At 36.5% G+C, this 20,819-nt stretch overlaps 1 protein-coding gene across 1 annotated transcript in view; it reads left to right on the top strand.

The window, feature by feature from the left end:
* Nucleotides 1–20,819, top strand: part of NPAS3 (neuronal PAS domain protein 3) — a gene marked incomplete at its 5' end in the record, with an annotated part of 831,631 nt that overhangs the window by 91,075 nt on the left and 719,737 nt on the right. The gene's annotated exons all lie outside the window — the stretch shown is intronic.

The following is a 20,819-nucleotide window of genomic DNA, read 5'->3' as shown; positions in this document are numbered from 1 at the left end:
AAGCTGCTTGATATCAGTTCATCAATTCAGAAAGCAATCTGTGTGTTTGCCTCCTCTTTGCTTTTGACCAGAATGGCAGAGCATCAGAACAGCAGCCTCCCAAGAGTAGAAGTAATTTCTCAACTGTTTTCTGTATTTGGGATGCCATCATAATTTAATCATATTGATACCAAAAACTGTACAGTGGAATGCATTGTGAGACAGTGATTGGCACCTGCAGTCACTTATTATTTTGTCAAGAATTTGACATGCCAATCAATTGCATGAGCAATGTATGCTTGTTTGAAATTGGCCATGAAGCACCTCATGTTAAACATCTTGATATTTTCTGCTAATGCAGGTCATTGTTGGGCATTAGTGCCTTCACTCATGCTTTTAGTATGTGATTAAAAGGGAAATGACAAATAGGTGTGAACTATTGAAAACAGTTTTACAGCAGAATAATACTTTTTTAGGTTAGACTCCAAGGTGGACTGGCACACTGGCCTCATTTATTCAGTGATTTTTCTCCATAATTATCAAAGGAGAACTTTAGAGTTATGAGCAAATGCAAAGACAAAAATAGATCATTTTAGTAGTCACAGTAGGCACTATATAATTTCAAGCTATTTACTACCCATCTTTTAAAATTACTTGAATATAGTTTGGTAGACTGATTTAAAACATTTTCTCATGTATCTCATGTTATCAAATATTATTTAAAAGCATCATTTTAATAGTATATAATGTATAGATATACTACAATTTAATCTTCTGTGTTAGATATTTAGATGATTTCCTGTGTGTTCTCTAATATAATAATCCTAAGGAATCTAAAGTTTCATGCAAAGTTTACACACAAATGATTATCAACTGTGATTCCTTAGGATTGTTATTTGAGGGGTGGAAGTATGATGTAGGTATTCAGGGGTATCTTACGTGTGTCCTCATGTGGTTTTACTCCAAGTTTGCCATCACATCCTAGAAGTGTGTGATCACACCTTCATTAACACCAATCGAGTTTTAAAAACAGTTCATAATTTGATAGTGAGAATTAGTATTCCATTGAAAGTAATTTAAGTTTAGTTGTTAGTGATTAAACAGTTTTTATATTGCTTTTTTTTTTTTTCTGTCACCTAGTGGGCTGTATCTACTTTTCTGTTAGAATTTTAGTGATTTTGGTTGATTGTTTTAACTATTTATTAACACTGGAACTCATTTGTACCTTAGCACTTTCTACAATTTTACTTTTGCTCCTTAATTGTTTAAATTTTAATATATAAAAGCTTTTCTATAGTTCAGTTTGTCAGTCCTTCCTTTTAGGATGTAGCAGGTTCTAAAGAGAAAATGGAGCATACTGAATGATTAAATGCCATGAACTAGAATCCACAGGCCATTCTTTCTCTGCCATATGCCAGTGTTTGCATTGGAATCATATTGCTTTAATTACTATATTTTTTAATATGCTAGTATCTGGTAGGGAATATATTTGTTTTATTCCTCTTTTCTAAGTTTTCTTTGAAATTCTGACCTGTTAATTGTTCCAGGTTAACCTTTGACATATCTAATGAATTTAACAAATATCCTTTGGACTTTTTATCAGGAAAAGACTTGTTATTCCTAGAATACTCCATCTTTCCATTGCAGAATATAATGCCTATCTATACTCATTCAGGCATTCTTTTATGTTCCTGAGAAGAATTGGCCAGTTCTCTTAATTTTAGCAGAAAAGCCTTTTAAGTCTTATATCCTCAAAGATTATAAGTAATTATACTTTTTACCACTAATGGTTTATTAGCTTAAAAAAACTTCTGCTCCCTACTTTGCTTTCTAGTCCTTTTTAATAAAGTCTATTATTATTTTTTGAGGTAAAAATCATATATTATAAAATTAACCTTTTTAAAGTGAAAATTTTAGTGGCATTTAGTATAGTATTGTAGAGCTAGAACCCTTATCTTGTTCCAACACACATTTATCACCCAGAAAAGAACCCCAGGCCCATTAAGTATTTACTTGCCATCCTCTCCGTTCTAGTCTCTGGCAACCATCAAACTGTGTTCTGCATCTATGGCTTAACTTATTCTGGATATTTTCTATAAATAAATTCATAAAATATGTGACCTTTGTCACATAACTTCTTTTACTGAGTGAAATGTTTTTGGGTTCATCCATACTGCAGCATGTATCAGTATTTCCTTCCTTTATATGGCTAAATAATAATCCATTGTATGGATATACCACAGTTTTATTATTTGTAGATGGACATTTGGCTTGTTCCCACTTTTAGCTATTGTGAGCAGAGTCACTGTAGACATTTGGATATATGTTATTTGAGAACCTGATTTTAGGTTTTTTGGTTTCTTTTTTTTTTTGGTATATACCTAGGTTAGACTTGCTGGGTCATATGGTTATTCTATGTGTAAGCTTTCTTTTTTGTTTTTTATTGTTTTAGATTTTTTCTGTTGGGTACATGCTTTTACTGGAGAGAGACAGAACTTTAGAGAGTGAGAAAAGTTGCAGTCCCTTCTCCTTCTGGGGTTTTGGGCACACACACACATGTGCTTGAAGTGATGTTCAAGCCTTCAGATCTGATTTGAGCTATGGTTGGCCATGTGAGAATCCAGCACGTAAACTACCATGCCACCTGCTTGCCCCTGTTTAATGCTTTAAGGAACCCCCACTCTTTTCAAGTGACTGAACTATTCTGCATTGACACTGAGAGTACACAATTTCTCTGCATCCTTCCCAACACTTGCTTTTCATGTTGTTATTATTATTTACAATTATAGCTACCATATTGGGTGTGCAGTGGTATTGCAATGTAGCTTTGAAGCTCCTGATGAAAACTGATGTTGAGCATCTTTTAAGGTGTGCTTATTGGGCAAAACCTATTAATTTTATATTATTAAAATTTGGCTACAGTTTTGTAACATTTTCATTAGTCAGGAAGGAGTTATGTTTAACTTTCAATCTTTAAGTCCTTTTATACCACAGCATCTCCATTGATTTTGATTCATTTACCACTCAACTGAAGTACATCTTCAGGTGATTTCTTTAAAAAGTAATGTGTATGTTAGATTTTCTGAGCCCTTGAATACTTTTAATATTTTTTATCATATTTGAATTATAACTTGGCTTGTGACAAAATTCTTGGCTTATAAACTTCCCCTCTTAATTAAATCATTATAAATGTTGTTCTTTTGTCTCTCTCATGGTATTTAAGTTGCATGAGAGTTACTTGATGCCAACCAGAGTTTTGTTTCTTTAAAGATACGCTGGCTTTTATTCCACAGAGAGGTTTGGAGTTCATCCACCACCCTGTGGGCCTTGTATTGCAAACCTTTACCCAAGATATGTACACGTGAATGTGTATATGTAGGAGAATTTTTCTTTAGGCATTAAGGAATACCAATTCTTTGTAATCTCTGATTAAAAAAAAAAAAAGGTCCAGAAGGGTACTCGTTAAATTGACAAGATGTGTCAAAGCTTATCTGGAAAACTAATAGGTCAGAATTTCAAATAAAATTCAGAAAAAAATGAGTAGGACAAAGTTTTCCTTGTGTAGATTCTGATGTGTTCTTTGGATTTTCTACCTCCTTTGTTCTCTTTTAGGTTATATTTCAAATTTTCTGTAGTTTTTCTTCAATTTTGTGCTTGAGTTTTGCTTTTGTTTAAATTTATTTTCTCTTGCACTGTAATAAGTGTAATTCACAAGGGTGATCTGTCTTCTGGTCTTTATAAGAATTCTCTCATCATTTTCCATTCTTTGTCTTAATCTGCCGAAGTCTGGGAGAACAGTACTGTACTGTTCTCCACATTGGGGCTTGGTTTTCTGCAGTGCCCATCATACTCTTTGCTCCACACTGTGCAACCTTTTTAGTTATTTATGTATTATTTCTTTCTTTCATGAGAGAGAGAGAGAGAGAAAAAGAGAACATCCCCATCAGGGCCTTTATGGTGCAGTCCACCACCAGTTTCAGGCACCTGGGATTGTGGCTATGCACATGTGCTTTCAGCATGCTCAGGGTAGTCTCCGGATGAAAACACAGAACCTTCTCATGAGGTTCAGCCTTGCAGAGCGTGCGCTATAATTGTGCCATTGTCTGTCCCCATCCTGTCCTGCCTCCTCACCCCCACCCCAAGTCCATGAAGTTTTCTTTTTTTTTTTCCCCATTCCATGCTAGTTTCCTTTCTTACCATACCCAGTTCACTTTTGTATTTGCACATTCCCCAATGCTATTTGGAAAACTGCTAGGGCCAGGGTCTAACACCAGGCCTTTGGGACTGTAAATATGAGCTCCTGTAGCTTTTACGTTATTTACAAAGAAAATACACTAAGTATATGAAACATAACCAAAAGAAGTAGAATGATGAGGTGTGCTTCTTTGTAAATCTATACTTGGTTACCAAGGACTTTGGCCTATGAATGTGTTAGCATTTCAGGTAGCAGCTGCTGTGTACCCGCAAAAGCATTAACTTATATATACAGAATGTGTCTCAGAAACACAGTGAAGGTCTAAGGGAAGGTGGGAGATTTCACGCCAACCTGCATCTTTTCTGTATATGTGACTAATTCCTTTGCTTACGTGTGTTGAATCATGTGCGTTCCAGTTCATCATACAGATCCATATCCTGGTAGTTTGTGAAGTGGGAAAAGCATGAGCTTCGGTTTTAATACAGACATGAGTTTACGTACCTATTCCACCACTTTCTTGTTATGAGAGCTTGACCGTTTTACCTGATTCCTATCTCTCGGGAGCTAGTGAGGGCTGAAAACCTTAGTAAACCTAGGACAATACTTGGCACATGGTAGCACTCAGAAATTATTTCTCTATTCAGTACTCATCTATTGAATCCTGTGCATCAGGTGCCATGCTAGGCCCAGCAGGCTCAGTTATGAGTAAGACACACCTGTCCTCAAGAAGTTCAAACTTTAGGTGGACATGTGGAAAAGAAAACCAACGTTATACTATTCTATAAGAAGTCTTTAAACTGCTTTGTCTCATTCACCTCTGTATCCAGTGCTTGGCATAGTTCCTGGCACCAAAATGCCCCTTAACTGTTGTGGGAATGATTTACTCTGTGACTTGGATAAAAACATGGACAGTGACCAGGAGGGAGGTTTATCAGAGGATAAGGGGAAGCGCAGATGTACACAGTCAGGGAAGATACCTAGCTAAAAGTTACATTTAAGTTGAAGATTTTTTTGGAGGGGGGAATCTCCCTGTTATCTTTGTAAATTGGATTAAATTTTTGCTCTACCAAGGGACTTGATATTTCAAGGAACCTTGTTACATATCTTTTTTGTAAAGTAAAATCTTTTGTAATGCAAATAATCACTTCCTAATTTATACGTGGAACAAGTTAAGATTTTTGTATGTCAAGTTCTCTTTTCTTTTTTAAAGATAGGCATAATGGTCTACCTTTGCAGTAAGTAAAAACATCCTTACAGTAATTGAATGAGACATTATTGATTGAACTTAATCTGCATTCTTTCTTCCACATCCTATGAAGAATAAAGGAGCTTAAAATGTAAAAATGCTCTTATTGATGTGAGTGACAAGGCAAGTTTGTGTAGTCTTGATTAGAAGTTAACACTTTTCTTTCTCTTTAAATCATCAGCTGACCTTTACAGGTTGTTTCTCCAGAACTTGTTTTTCCCATGTATGAACTGTGTGATTTAAACTAGCATCGTTTTAAGTGTTAAGATTTATTTCTTCCATAAGCAAGAGAGAGATATACCCATAGAGAAATAAAGGAAGAGAGAGGTGGGAGAAGGGGAGAGAGCACCCCAAACAAATGTTGATGCCGTGATTCACCCCCAGCCTCAGCCAGCCCTAAGTCATGGGCAGTTGAGGGAGGTCTTCCGATGGTGAACCTGAAACTGTCTCATGTAGGTCAGCCTTGCAAAGAGTCTATTGTACTGATGTGCCATTATCTTGCTCTGAACTAGGGTATTTTTTAGTTCCATTGCTGTTTTAATGTTCTCCAGAAGGAAAAGAGAATGATTATTGAAAACTTGTCTTATAATTAGGGTAGTAAATTATAGCTAGTTATTATGCTAGGAGATAGAAATAGAAATTATTCTTAGCTTATGTTTAGTTTAAGATAAAAAAAAGTCTGGATTGAAAACAAAAGCAAAAGCTATAGACAATCATGCTTATTTCAGACTTTTCGAAGGTGCCTGGTAATCATTTATAAGATGAGATTTATATGAATAGCCAACAAGAAAAGTGCTTATCATATAAATATGGTTAAAAATTCACTTCAATATTATCATTTTGAATTGCTTTAATGAATCAAAGAATTTGCACATACTTAAAGTAAATTCAAATTCACCTTGGGTCATAGTATAAGAATATATTCAGTTACACTAAATAGAGAGAGGCAAAGTCTGGAAACAGATTGTGAAACAAATGATGAACAGTTTACCTTTTATTAGTCTCTCGCCCTTACACTTTTTGTTTCTGAAAGATAATTACAGTAATGTAAGTAACCGCTGGGTACAGTTCACCCTAAGTATGTGGTTAAATTTTGAAACAATGAGGATGTAAAAATATTATGTAATTTTTTCATTCATGTTTCACAAGTATTTATTGTGACCCATTGTTAAGGACAACTATTTTGGGTCCCTAATGCCTTAGATGCCCTATTCATTTTGGTAGCTACTAGCTACTATGCCTGTGAATTGCTTAATATATAACTAATCAAAGTCGAGATGTGCTGTAAAGTGCACAAAGGATTTGGAAGGGTTTCATAAAAAGAATGCAGAATAGCTCCTGTTTTTTTATTTCGCATTGAAATGATATTTTTATTATTATTTGAGCAAGATGTAGTATATGCTCAAAATTAAGCTCAGCTACTTCTTTTTAATTTTTTAATGTGGCTAGTAGGAAGTGTAAATCACTTATGCAACTTGCATTATACTTCTGTTGGACAACACTGTCTTAGCATTAAATACGTCATTTTTGAGTACTGATGTGTTAGTTCTGACCAGTGTGTAAATATATTGATGATTGATGGATGACTTAGTGATAGCTCTTATCTGTGAAACAGCTGTGACATCTGTGAGGGGACTTCAGAAAGTTCATGGAAGAATGGATGAATGTATAAATTTATTCTCCTGCAAAAAATATTAAGATCTGTGCATAGTTTTTCATAATATGCATTTTTCATGAAGTTTTTGAAGACCCCCTCATATAGAAGAATAGACTTTTTATTTCTTTTATCTAGCAGTGTAAGAAGACTGTATGAAGGTATGCAAAGGAAAGGTCTAGACTCAAAATGACAGGCATACCTGATATACTTTGTGTCTTGTGTTCTTGTTCTGAAGTGGTAAAATGTTTTTGTACTTTCCATAAGTAATGTGGCTTAATATTTAAGCCAAATGCCTACAAGTATAGAGTGTCTTTTATTAGCATGTCTATTGCATGTGACTTACTCTGCATTGTAGTTTATATCATAATTTGTGTTGCACTGTTATGACTTTTCTTTTGATATCATTTTTCCTTAAAATTATATATCCAACATGCAACTATCTTATTTATTTATGTCTAGTTAACACAGGGGTATCTAACGTGTAGTGGATCCCCCCCATGTATTGAATTCAAAGATCACCTGTTGAAGTTTAAGAGAGTAACAGTCATTTCCTCAACCTTCATCCCCAATCAGAGTTACTTAGGCTCTTTATCACATGTTGGAATAAAGCTAAAAACCTAAGCAAGCTATTATAGGAACACGTATCAGCAATAAGCTGATAGGTTGTTTCTGCTGGATTTTTATTTGTTTGTTCACTCATTTTGAAAATTAGCTTTATTATGAAATAAACTCATCAAATATTGATCATCTACTGAATGTTTTGATAATATGTCTGCTCTACATAGTCTCTTGTGCATTTCAGTGTTTTGATACTGCCTTTGAATGCATAAATTTAATATGTTAAGTTAAAATATTTTGCTTTCTCTTCTGTAGTCCTTAGATGCTGTTTGTTGTTCTCTTGCTCAAAACCTCCCCATTTTGGTATTCAGAAATTATTTACACTTGACAATAACTTAAATGATTTCACCAAGAATTACATTGTGACTTATAGCTAACCCAGCACATATTGCCCATGCCTTTATCTCATGCTGAATACTCCTGTTTAACCTAAGTGCAGTCTAAGCAAGAGGTTGAATTTTGGATTATAAAGTCATTTTGCCTCCTCCCTGCTTCCTTTTTCTTTCTTGAGCCAATTTCATTGACTGTCTTCTATGAAGCATGTATGATGTCACTGTTAGAAATAATCTTTGTGTCCTGCCGATTGGAGTAAAATTTGTTTTTTAATTTTTTTTAAATATGGCTCCAATATGATATTGAGTGGTGGGAATGGATGATTTCTTTTGGTATTAGTTGTGTTCCATTTATTATACTCCCTCCCAACCTTTAATGCTCAAGACTCTGAATCTCTCTTGGGAGCATAAGGAAGAATGATAACTGTTTCATTCTATTCAATGTAGAAATGCCATTCAGAGGCATGGCAGGTCTCTTTGTCAAGTTCCCTTGGAGCATATCCTTGTAGAAACAACAGTTCCTACTTGATGGTAGTGGGGCTATCACTGCTCCCCCAGGGAGGCCTTCCTAGGCCTCCATTGCTAATTTAGAAAGTAACCCAGGATAACTACTGGAGCACAACAATTCACATGGTGCAAATCTCCTTTTATTTTAATGTGAATCAGTAAGATATTCATGTGGTTAAAATTCAAAAGGTACAAAGAAGCATATAATCTCCCTCCCACCCTGGCTTCCTGCCACTCAGCTCTTGGTTTTGAAATGAACCATTTCCATCAATTTGTGGAAAAGAGAAGAGGTTGGTGAGGATATACCCTTGCTTATATGTGCATAAAATATGCACACAGATTTACAACTGCCTTCTTTAACCTCATGATTTGTTTTTGAAGTATTCTATGTTAATATATGATGGACTTGCTTTTTATGACTGCATACTAGTCCATTATATGGGGGTTCATAATTTACTTTGAATATTGATTCTTTAGCTTTTTTGCTATTACAAATAATTTCACAGGTAATAACTTTGAACACCAGATTTTATACACATGGAAACATACTTAGAAAGTCGCTTTCTTAGAAGTGCAATTTTAAGTGAGAGAATATTTTTGAAGTTGTGTTTAAGACTGTTTAATTTTATACTTTTTTGGGGGGCAAAGAGAATGTTTATGTATAGTAAATTCTTTTAAAATAATAAAGGACTAGAGCTATTCTCCTCTCCCTTTAAACTCTAGAGAGGCATCTACTGTTGTCAGAAAAGCATGCATAATTATTTTCTATGCAAAAATTCTTCATGACTTTTCTGATGATCCAATAGTAGTGTACTTTTTTTTGGAGAGGTTTTTGCTATAGGGTGCGTGCGCTCGCCAGACAGACAGAGAGAGACAGAGAGACAGAAAGCGAGAAATCACCCCCCAGGGGGATGGCCACGCCGCAATCCCTTCTCCTCCATTCTCCTCTCGGGATCTTGGGCACGCACGCACACGTGCCCGGCGTGAGTTTAAGCCACCGGGTCCGGGACTTGAACCGCAGTCGACTATATGGGAGTCCAGCGACATAGCCATTATGCTAACTGCTGGTCCCAGTAGTGTACGTTTTATACCTTCCCAGAAACTTAGCACACACAAGCATGGGTGTTATGTAATAGATAGATATATCACACACATATCTTTAACCAGAAATATTTAAATTTCCCCCCTCCTTTCCTCTGGAGGACTGGTTCTCAAGCAGGAGCAATTTTCTTCTCCAGAGGATATGTATGGTTGTCATGAGTGTGTGCAAGTGTGTGGGTGGGTGTGTGTGTGTGTGTGTGTGTGGTGGGGGGGGGGAGTGTACCACTGGCATCTTGTAGGTCGAAGCCAGAGATTTGATTAAATATCCTACAGTGCACAGAACAGCCTCACACTGGGAAGACTTACCTGGTCCCAGCTGTCAGTAGTACCAGACTTGGGAAACTGTGGGCCATAATGATAAGAAGGCTTTTCCAAGATATTGATTTTAATAGATAGAAGGCTTCATTGGAGTTATTCATGTTAGAAGCATCACTACTTCTTCTCTCCTGCCTTTCCTTCTCCTCTTGTCTCCTTCATGAACCACCATTGTTGTGTATCTCACGAGCAAGAGGGATGGTTCCAGTGACCGTCAATGTGCTTAGATGGCCTTTCTAGGATTACTGTAATTATGGGGCCCATATTGTCCCCATGTGTTCCCATTTATAATTTATTCCCTTACTTTAGTGGAACAGATCCTCTAGTAGTTTGCTGAGAAAAAGTAAATCTGAAAGATTTGTTAATTTATAAAAATGACTTTGTTTCACCCTCCTCATGGAATTCCAGGGAGGAAATAATTTTACCTCAAAATTTGAGGCCCTTCCTCTAATGTGATACAGCTTCTTGCTTTGTTGTTGAATACTATTGTGGCTTTATTGTTGCTGTTGTTTTAAGAATGATTTTTTATTTAACTTTATTTATTTATTTAAATTTGACCAGAGAGAAACAACAAGAGAGCAAGAAAGAGAAAGAAAGTGAGAAAGCAAGCCACCAGGTCTGGGACTTTTTTTTTTTGAGAGATTTTCACTACAGGGTGTGTGCGCTCGCCAGACAGAGAGAGACATAGAGACAGAAAGCGAGAAATCACCCCCCAGGGGGGATGGTCACGCCACAATCCCTTCTCCTCCATTCTCCTCTTGGGATCTTGGGCATGCACGCACACACGCCTGGCATGAGTTTTAAGCCACTGGGTCTGGGACGTGAACCGCGGTCGACTACGTGGAAGTCCACTAACATAGCCATTACACTAACTGCTGGTTCCCTAGGTCTGGGACTTGAACTGCAGTTGGCCATGCGGGACTTGAACTCCAGCACCCTTAACCACCATGCTACCTGCCAGCCCAGTATTAATGACCTTTTTAATGATTGTTTGCATGTAACCTTCTCACTAGATGTTAAAGTTCCCATTGATGTGTGTGACATAGTGTCACAGTCATCTCTTTTAATCTATAAATTTGTCATTCAGTTCTGAAAAATGTCTCTGATAACTTCATTGGCTTCTTTCCTATTTTCTTTGTTCCCATTCTGGTACCTTACCTGGGCATTGGAATTTGTGGACCATTGGCTTACTTGTATTTTCTCATTATGTTTTTGCTTTACTCTCTGAAAGCTTGTCTTAAATTTTTGTTCAAACTCTTCATTGATTTTCTCTCATTTTTGCTGTTACATTTTTAATTTTTAAAATCATTTTTACTCTCTGACTTTTTTTTTTATTCTGTCCTATTTCTCTCTCTAGATGCAATTTCTATTCCTCTGATGATTAATGATAGAAATATGCTTGATTTTTACTTTTCTTTTCCTTATTTGGTCTGTTTCTTCCAAGTTACCATTTTCTGTTTGATCTGGGCTCTACTTCAATGTTAGAGATTTTTTTAGGTTGTAAGTAATCCTTATCCACTTGCAGTTAAGTGGTTGGGAATTTCAGAGGGCATATATTAGGTTTGTTGAACTTTGCTATTGAGTGGTCTAGGCGAATCCTGTGCGAAACCCCAATGTCTGCTATCTTTCAGTTTGTCCTCTTGGGCTGGTCAACTTCTCTAAGGAAGGAACATCAACCTCTCATTTGGAGAGTTTAGAATGTTTTTGGAACACTGTGAGGGAAAAGGATAGGGTTCTCAGAATGCACTTAGTCACTTAATCTCCCTATTTTGTTCCTGATATCCCCTAGTCCAGAGATCTCCTGTGTAACCATCTTTAGAGAAAAACCTGCAGACCCCCACTCTTACTTCTGCAGAGGTGATCTCAGCAGCTGGACCAGGCATATAATTGCTTTTCAAACAGATTTCATATGATCTTCCCTTTTTAGGCTCTGTATTTCCTTACAGAACTACACTCTTTTATTTCCATAGGTAACTGGTGCTCTAGGTTCCAAACCATTTGTGGCTTCTATAGAATTCTGGGCTATTTCTCAGTGGTCTATACTGTTGGTTTGGGGCCCCTTATCTCATTGCTACTAAATAAATTGCTCCTAATCTGACTGTTTACTACTTCAAAATTTTTTATAGCTGATAATTCTTCTCTTGTTTTTCTAGTTCTTATGAGTTTATGTCTATAGAAAGTAGTCCCTAGTGCAGCTTAGTGCGGTACCAGGAGGGAGCATTCAGGGTGGGTTCAGGCTGCCATGTTAATTCAGAATTTCTTACTCTACAAGTATTATTGGTAGGTTTCATTATGGAAGTGTATAGGAAGAAATGGCCTTCTTTCTTCCCACTTTGCTGTTACTGTGTCCTCATTTGGCTTTCCATATTGGCTCCCAGAGCCTTGGCATAAGCTTCTCGAGCTATTTCTAAAGCAAAACCAGGTTCCCAATTCACTGCATTGACAGCTGTGCTGATGAATGTGGCACAATTGCTGGGATAAGATTAGTTGGCCCTTCATGAGTTTGCTATTGCTTTATGCTCCTGACTACACTTTTCCTTAACTCACCTTTGATTCTCAGAAATGTGTACATAATCTGTTTAAAAATATTTGCTATGCCAATATTCTAGATTAATGTCTAGGAGCATTTAATGGTCGAAGCTGTGCATTGAGACCCATCGACCAGGTGTCTCCTGCCTCATAGTTTATAGGTCACCTTTGTGCAGGACAAGTTCTTCCTGGCTCCTTTTTAAGGCTAAGAGGATACTGTATTTGTAAGGCCACTTTCATTTACTAATCTTGAAGCTTTTTACAAATCTAAAAACTATTCATCTTCACAGTATGCTAAGGATACTGGTCCCATATAGTGATAATAAATGCTAGAATAAAAAACACCTGAAGTGCAATGACATCAGTCATCTCTGTTTTCAGGAAAGGATTCCAGGCCTTCTGGTTCTTCTTACATTTCCCAACAAATGTGTATGATCATTATTAGATGCAGTATATTGACAACATAGTTGTTTATTTTGTACTGTGTTTGAACTGATTTTGATGTCATTTTAAGGGAAATAATCTTATGAACTGCCTGTGTAGTAGCCATGTGGGACTTCTAGCCACAGTTGTCAAGCCACAAGTTTTGCCTATTAAGTTTGTGCAATCAGGCTGGATATGGACCGTTGATTTGTATTCCTTCTCAAGATGTCTGTCTTCCAATAAAACTTTATTAGTAGACATTATAAATTGTATTTAATATAATTTTCTCAAAGTAATGTCATAAAGTAATTATTGTCAGTCACTTAGAAATGTAGGCCCAATCATGGTGGTGCAGTTCTGTGATACTGGAGGCCATGTGGAAAATCAGGATTTCGTTTCAGGATTCATTTTTACATACTAGGTGTGTGTGTGTGTGTGTGTGTGTGTGTGTGTGTGCATGCACACACCCATGATCCTGGCTGACTGGGAAAAGTTGGGGAGAAGACTGAGTTTGCCATTGCTTTATGCTTGAGACCACATGGAGCCCTGTTGAAGGTACCTGTCTCTCTTTCTCTCTTTCTTTTTTCCTCTCCCTCTCAAAAGAAATAAAATAAAATTTTAAGAGAAATATATTTGTTTTATAAACTTATAAAAGAAATATAAGAAATATTCTAACTTACATGACCATATTTGGCCCACGAGACATTGCTTGCTGACACAAGTTTAAAACATACCTTGGGATGAGAGCTATATTTCTTGTGACAAATTTCAGCCATGACATGAAACTCTGATCATCTCGGTGTGAAACATTGAATTGGAGCAGCCATGGTCAAGCTTTTTCTTTGATGGAAGAATTCTTTAAAGCCAATTCATTTTTTGTTACTTCTTTTGTCAGCCTCTCTCTTTTCCAGCCATTCCCATTTCTTTTAATTATTGTTTTATTTTTCTCCTAGTTACATCTAAGTAATTCAACTTTTTTTTTAAAGGTTTTTGCTATAGGGCGCATGTGCTCGCTGGAAAGACAGAGAGACAGAAAGTGAGAAATCACCCCCCAGGGGGGTGGCCATGCCGCAATCCCTTCTCCTCCATTCGCCTCTTGGGATCTTGGGCACACACACATGCATGCCTGGCGTGAATTTAAGCTACTGGGTCTGGGACTTGAACCACGGTCGACTTCATGGGAGTCCAGCGACATAGCCATTACGCTAACTGCTGGTCCCAGTAATTAAATTTTTTGAGTAAAGATTATATACTATATTCTGCGATAGTTGCTTAAGAGACATGAATATAAGTCAGACCCATAATGTACTGGTAGGTAAACACAGCCATGAAAGAGATTTCTTCTTTTTGCTAAGGTTCACCAAGATAATCCTAGGTGAGGAGTGGAGTTCTGATCTGCAGGTATATGTGTCAGAGAAATTGTGAAATATTTTTTTACCTAACTTCATGTTGTAAATGAGACATAGACTTATGTGTGTATTTATTCCCATTTTTGGGATGCCAGCAACAACAAAGTGGTGAATGATAGTGCCTTGCTTTATATATTTTTTTAATGCAAGAGGACTTTCAAAAGTTTGAGGAAAATGGAAATAAAATATTGTTCCAGTGCAAACATTTTTGAAACCTATGAATAATTTTTTTATAATATGCATTTTTCATGAACTTTTTGAAGACCCCTTTTGTGTTTTTATATTTTCCCTTTTTCTAAAGAGACTTCCTTCTCTTCAGATAACCTCTGGCAATTTATTCATTAATTTAAACTTCTTTTAAAAGTTGTATTTCTTTGGCAAAGATAGATCACTACTTAGTAAAGATTTATGATTGAATGAACCAAGACGAAGGGGGAAGCCTAGGTAATGAAGTCGATGCAATGGAAATAATAAAAATAGAAACTTTAAGAACTAAAAGAAACCAGTCTAAAGCTGTAGAATCAAAGAACAACACAATTAAAGATTTCATGGTAGTTAAAATAAGTAATACAGTCTCAAATGAATACTCCTTTATTTTAGAGGAGGGATTGGCGTTTGTGCAATATTCTTTAGTTAAACTTCAATTTATTGGATTTTTGCATCACTGCAAATTGATCTATTGAATTTGTCACAGTGGCCTTGTTTTTACCTTGATGTGTTTAATACCTGCTGGATCAGAATGCCAATCAATTTAGGTTAATTTCATTAAGTTTGCTAAAGCTTTTTAAATTAAAGGCACTGCTGACATTACCAGTAGCAAAATGTAAGTAACATACTCTCATATATATTGTTCTAGCAAATAGATTGGTAATATATATTCTCTTCGAACATTTCCTTACTTGGATTTTTAAATTCCCTTAATTATTTACAAGAATATAAATCATTTAACGTTTTAAATTTTAATTATCTGCATGATCATTGCTTAGTATTCTGTGCCAAACTTTAAACTCAGCATAGATTTAAGGTCTCACTAAATAGATTTCAATTAAACTCTTTCCATCTTTTTTTAGGAAAGAAATAAATTATGTTTAAGGAATTGTATTGTGTTCTCCATTACAGATATAAACAGGGGAGTGGTTCCTGACAAGTGGCCTTTTGATTTTTCTCTTGTGCATTGTAGTTTTTCTGGGAAGTCACAGTGCACTTGGCATTTATATGAAATACAATCATTATTAAGGGTTTGAGTACTATATTTTGTAGTGAGTGCTGTAATATGTAATTATGTAGCTCAGTTTGCATTATTAACTGATTTTATTAACTATCATTTATGCAGTATTTATAAATATTACTTAGGGAACTGTACTTACATTTATCAGTGTTAGAATCAAGAAAAAAAGTGATAAAATATTGCACTGGAACTCCTTTAAGAAGGAAAAGCAGACTACATAATTTCCAAAACCACTGGTGAATTCAGAAAGGAGAAAAAAAAAATACAACAACCCTAAAACCATCAAGAATTAGTTATTTGATCACGTTTTACTGCTTCATGATATTTATATATAGACATTACTATCGTTTTCTGTGGGGAAATTGAGCAAGCAAAAGTTTGTTATAGCATATGCTAATGTAGAATTAAAGAGATTTTAGTTATGTAAGGTTCAAATTATCTTTGACATATTTTGCAGGTTACTTCAAAAATCCTGCCTAAACACAGGACACTTCTTTATCAGAGAGCCTAACATCAGATTTTAATCATATCTTGTACCCACAGGGTTTTAGGTTTCCAACAGGCCACCTGTCTCAGACATTTAAAAATTCACAGGACAGATGGGAAGGTGAAAAAACTTGTCCTTGGACAAAAAAATTGTTACATTGCAGGAACGTTCATGGGCAGGGCTAGCTAACAGATCACACACAGACCTCGTGTTTATATAGTGCGTTGTAATCATACATTTCTCTTTAGCGGTATATATACAGAACTCACCATTTCTCTCTTTTCTCTCTCTCTCTATTTTTTGGTAGGCAAGAAAGAAAAAATATTAGAGCTTTAGGCCAGCTTCATAGTGGCCTGGTGATTAAGGCAGCTGGATTCCACATGGCTGGCTATGCAGTTTGAGCCCCAGACCCAGTAACTTGAGAATCATGTTAGGCGTGTGTGTATATATGTGTGCCCCAAATCCCAAAATGAGGATGAGATTGAGGAGAAGCTGTGACCATTCCTCATGGGGAGTACTTTTTCCTCTCTCTCTCTCTCTCTCTCTATCTCTCTCTCTCTCTGGTGATCACATACTCTCTCTGACCAAAAAAGAAACAAAAAAACAGCTTGTAAACCAGTTGTTCAGGTGATCCATAAATCAGGAAATAGAATGGCACACTGTATTAACTTACCTGAAACTACTGTTGGAGGGATGTGTACCTTGTATAAGGCTAGGCACCGTCATGTGTTTTAGTTTATTTTTATTTTTTCCCAAAGGGCGTGTGTGCTCACGAGAGAGAGAGAGAGAGAGAGAATATGAGAAATCACCACTCCCCGCCCAAGGATGGCCACACTGTAGTTCCTCTCCTTCATTATCTTCTCAGGATTTGGGGTGTGCATGCACGTGCACCTGGTGTGAGTTTGAAGCCACTGGGTCCAAGACTAAAACAGTGGTCAAATGTGGGAGTCCAGGGACATAACCATTATGGCATCTGCTGGTCCCTGCACTATCATGTTTTAAGAAATCAGGGTCTCGGGACCAGCAGTTAGCATAATGGCTATGTTGCTGGACTCCCATGTAGTCGACCGCAGTTCAAGTCCTGGACCCAGTGGCTTAAAACTCAGGCCGGGCGCGTGTGCGTGCGTGCCCAAGATCCCCAGAGGAGAATGGAGGAGAAGGGATTATGGCATGGCCATCCCCCCTGGGGGGTGATTTCTCGCTTTCTGTCTGTCTCTCTCTGTCTTTCTGGCGAGCGCACGCGCCCTATAGCAAAAACCTCTCCAAAAAAAACAAAAAAAAAGAAACCAGGGTCTGGTGTCATGTTGTCTGGGTTTGATCTCTTCCCAGTCACTTGTAAAGGAACTTGGTTCAGTGCTGCAGTGCTTCAGTTGTCCCATCTGTGAGATGAAGAATTTAATAGCCCTTCATAGAGTTGTCACATGAAGAATAGCTAAAGTAGTGCCTGAAACTGAGAGTTGATGTTCAGTAAGTGTTGGCTGTTAAATTAATGCTAGGACCTGGTGGTTAAGGCAGCTGTGTCTCACATGGCAAATTGTGTAGTTTGAGTCCTGGACAAAGTAGCTTGAAAAACACACCAGGTATATGTGTCTCTGTGTGTGTGTCTGTATGTGTGCACGTGCACATGTGTGTATGTGTGTGTTCATACCCAAAGGAGGAGGGAGAAATGGAGAAAGAATTGCAGAGTGACCATGTCAAAAGGGGAATCCTTTTCCTCTTCCTCTTTTTCTCTCTCTCAGTCTGTGGTAAGCAACATGCTTTCTAGTAAACAACACAAAACAAAAAGCAATGGTGAAACATGTAAAAAGTGAAAAAGAAACTTAAAGCTTACAGTTGTGGAAATAATAGTTTTTAGAAAAATTTCACAGTCACATTTATTTCTTGGGAAATAATCTGTGTGTTATTGGTATTCAAATACCATTGAGTAATGGAAGTCTGTTAGAAGGCATCAGTGGGTAGTTTTGTGAATTGTGATTGATCTTTATTAATTCCTTACCCTAACTTATAAATATGTTGGAAAGTTAAATTCTTAGGCCCAACCTGAGAATTACTAAATCAGGCACTTGAGGTGGGACCAAAAAATCTGTTTTTAACAAGCTTCCCAGATAATTTTGTTGCATACTGAAGTTTTGAAGACCACTAGCCTAGATATATGAGAAGATCTGAAAAAGTTCATGGGAAAGTAGAATTAATTAACTCCCACTGAATTCCACAATTTTAATTTTGAAATCCATGCTGTTTTTTTTATAATGTACATTTCCCATGAGCATGTCAAAGACTGCTCATGGGTTTGTTGGGGGACCATGATGCTTGTTCTGGTTACTAGCTAGAGAACTGGAACATGAGAGATTAGGCCCCTGTTCTAATAGACATGCCAGTAATGCAGACAAGAAATACATAAATGAGTATACAAACCTGTGCATTTCAGGAAAAACAAACAAAACAAAACAGGGAGATAGTATAGACAAATGATTGATCATACCGAGGTACTCCAGAGATAAGGTGTTCATGGGAGACCTGAGGATATGACCACTGAGTTAAACCTGAATATGAGAGCAAAACACTAGTAAGTGAGCAAGCCTAGAAGAGGAAAGAGTAGAAGAGGAAAGAGAGCAGACGGTAAGAAGGGAATGCCTTAAAGAATTGCTCTGTTGCTATTCTATTAGTAATTGCTCTTGGTTAAATGAAAGAATATTAATCAATAATGTAGTGAATTTGATTATTGTAGGCAAGGAAGGGGTTTCTAGTTACATTTTTGAAAGACTTTTTGTTTAAAGTCTTTGAAAGATTATATTTCCTCACTTTATTTTGCATGTAGAACCACTACCTGAAGCTATGTGTTATGCTTTCTCAATCCATTTATCAACTAAAGCACCAGAATCACTTTGAGAGTTCTGGAAGTTACATTGGGTTGATAGAAAATTGTGAAGCATCTCATAATTTGGTATCTGTGGTTACCAACTGAACAGGAAAACATTTTCCTGTGGCTTTATGGAAATCTAGTCAACTTCAGATTGTCCTTGTTTGGAACTTAAATTGGTATCTTCAGTCTGTGTTTTCTTGTTATACCCTGGCACATATGTAAATTTGTGTGCAGAATGGCTAATGATAATATTAAATGACTATCACATTTTTTTCTTGATTACTGTTAAGATTAGTTGTAAGAAAAATCATCTTACATATAGGAGAAGGATAGCACTGACTTTCAATTTTAAGTATAAGAGACAAGTTTTTCTAAAGTTAAAAAACTCAAATTCAGAGTTTTAATAATGAAATTATATTATTTTGATATTGTATGCATTATAAAAGAATTATAGCTAAATTTAGCTCACACTATGACAGTGCTAAGAATAGTATGTTATAAATGTAAAACTTTCTCTTTTCATTCTTTACATGGTGAAAATCAAATATATGATAGGAAATGAACAAGAAGAACTGTATTTAATTGGAAGCTTCTCTACTTATTAATAAACGGTATTACGATTGAGCCAGTTATATTTGCTGTGGCCTTATGTCATTGTCTATAAAATAGGAATATAAAATCTAACTTTTTGTATTTATTAACTAAATTTTGAGATTTTTAAGGCCATTTAACCTAGTGTAAAGCAAATAGGTAGTCAAAGAGTAGTAACTATTTTATTCTTTCAGAATAGTTTGATCAACTGTGAACCAAAGAAAAGTCCATAGCCTGACCATCTCATATCTACAGACTCTATTTCTAAGACTTATGACTTTTTTTTTTTTTTGAGAGCTTTTTGCTGTAGGGCACATGTGCTCACCAGAAGGACAGAGAGACAAAAAGTGAGAAATCATCCCCCGGGAGGATGGCCACGCCACAATTGCATTCTCCTCTCAGGATCTTGGGCACGCACGTACACATGCCTGGTGTGAGTTTATGCCACCGGGTCCGGGACTTGAACTGCAGTCAACTATGTGGGAGCCCAGTGATGTAGCCATTATGCCATCTGCTGGTCTCGGAAACTTCTCTTGTGGTTAAGTTTGGCTTCCGATGATGGTAACTACCTCCCTCAGTTTTCAGATTCATCTCTGAGGTTCCACATGTGGCTACCGACTGGCAAACACTTGCCCTTATTTTCCAGGTGAAACACCCTCAGTTTCTCCATCTCATCTGTTTTGTTCACTCTCCTGTCTGACTAGTCTTTATTGTTGTGAACATTAAGAAATATGTTCTTGAACATATTTTGAACAAACTCAAAATGGCATTAAATACACGTAACTCCCAAAGAATGAAGGATGATAGAGGATGGCATGCATTTTAGTATGTATTCATGCACTGGCTATAAATCTGGCAATGACATTATCTTTTCCTTAGCAAATTATAAAATGTTAAGATAGTCTCCAGATATAAAGACTAAAGTCATCTCCCCAGATTAAACTTTAAAAAATTCTTGAAATTGTTAGAAGAGAAGAATGCTATGGAGATAAGAAACACATTTATTGAATATCTATTATGTGTCAAGGACTTTCCTAAATGTTATATTATTACTTGACTTTTCAAAACATTGTGAGTTAAGTAATACTCTATCCATTTCATAGTAGCAGATATTAATGATCAGAGATATTGACTAACTTGGCCAGGTTTGCATACCTAGTAAGAAGACGTTAAAGCCCAGTATGTTTGATCCCAAAGCCCAAGTTCCTTACCACCGTCCTCCAAAAACACAAATGTTATACTAAGAAAATAAAAGCCAGGGGGGCTGGATGGTGGTGTACTGTAATGCAACACTTTGTGAGGCTGACCCACACGGGAAGGTTCTGGGTTTGTGTCTGGA

The sequence above is a fragment of the Tupaia chinensis genome, unplaced genomic scaffold, assembly GCF_000334495.1.
Source record: "Tupaia chinensis unplaced genomic scaffold, TupChi_1.0 Scaffold000350_1, whole genome shotgun sequence".
Classification (NCBI taxonomy): Eukaryota; Metazoa; Chordata; class Mammalia; order Scandentia; family Tupaiidae; genus Tupaia; species Tupaia belangeri.
This window is presented reverse-complemented; position numbering and strand designations above follow the sequence as displayed.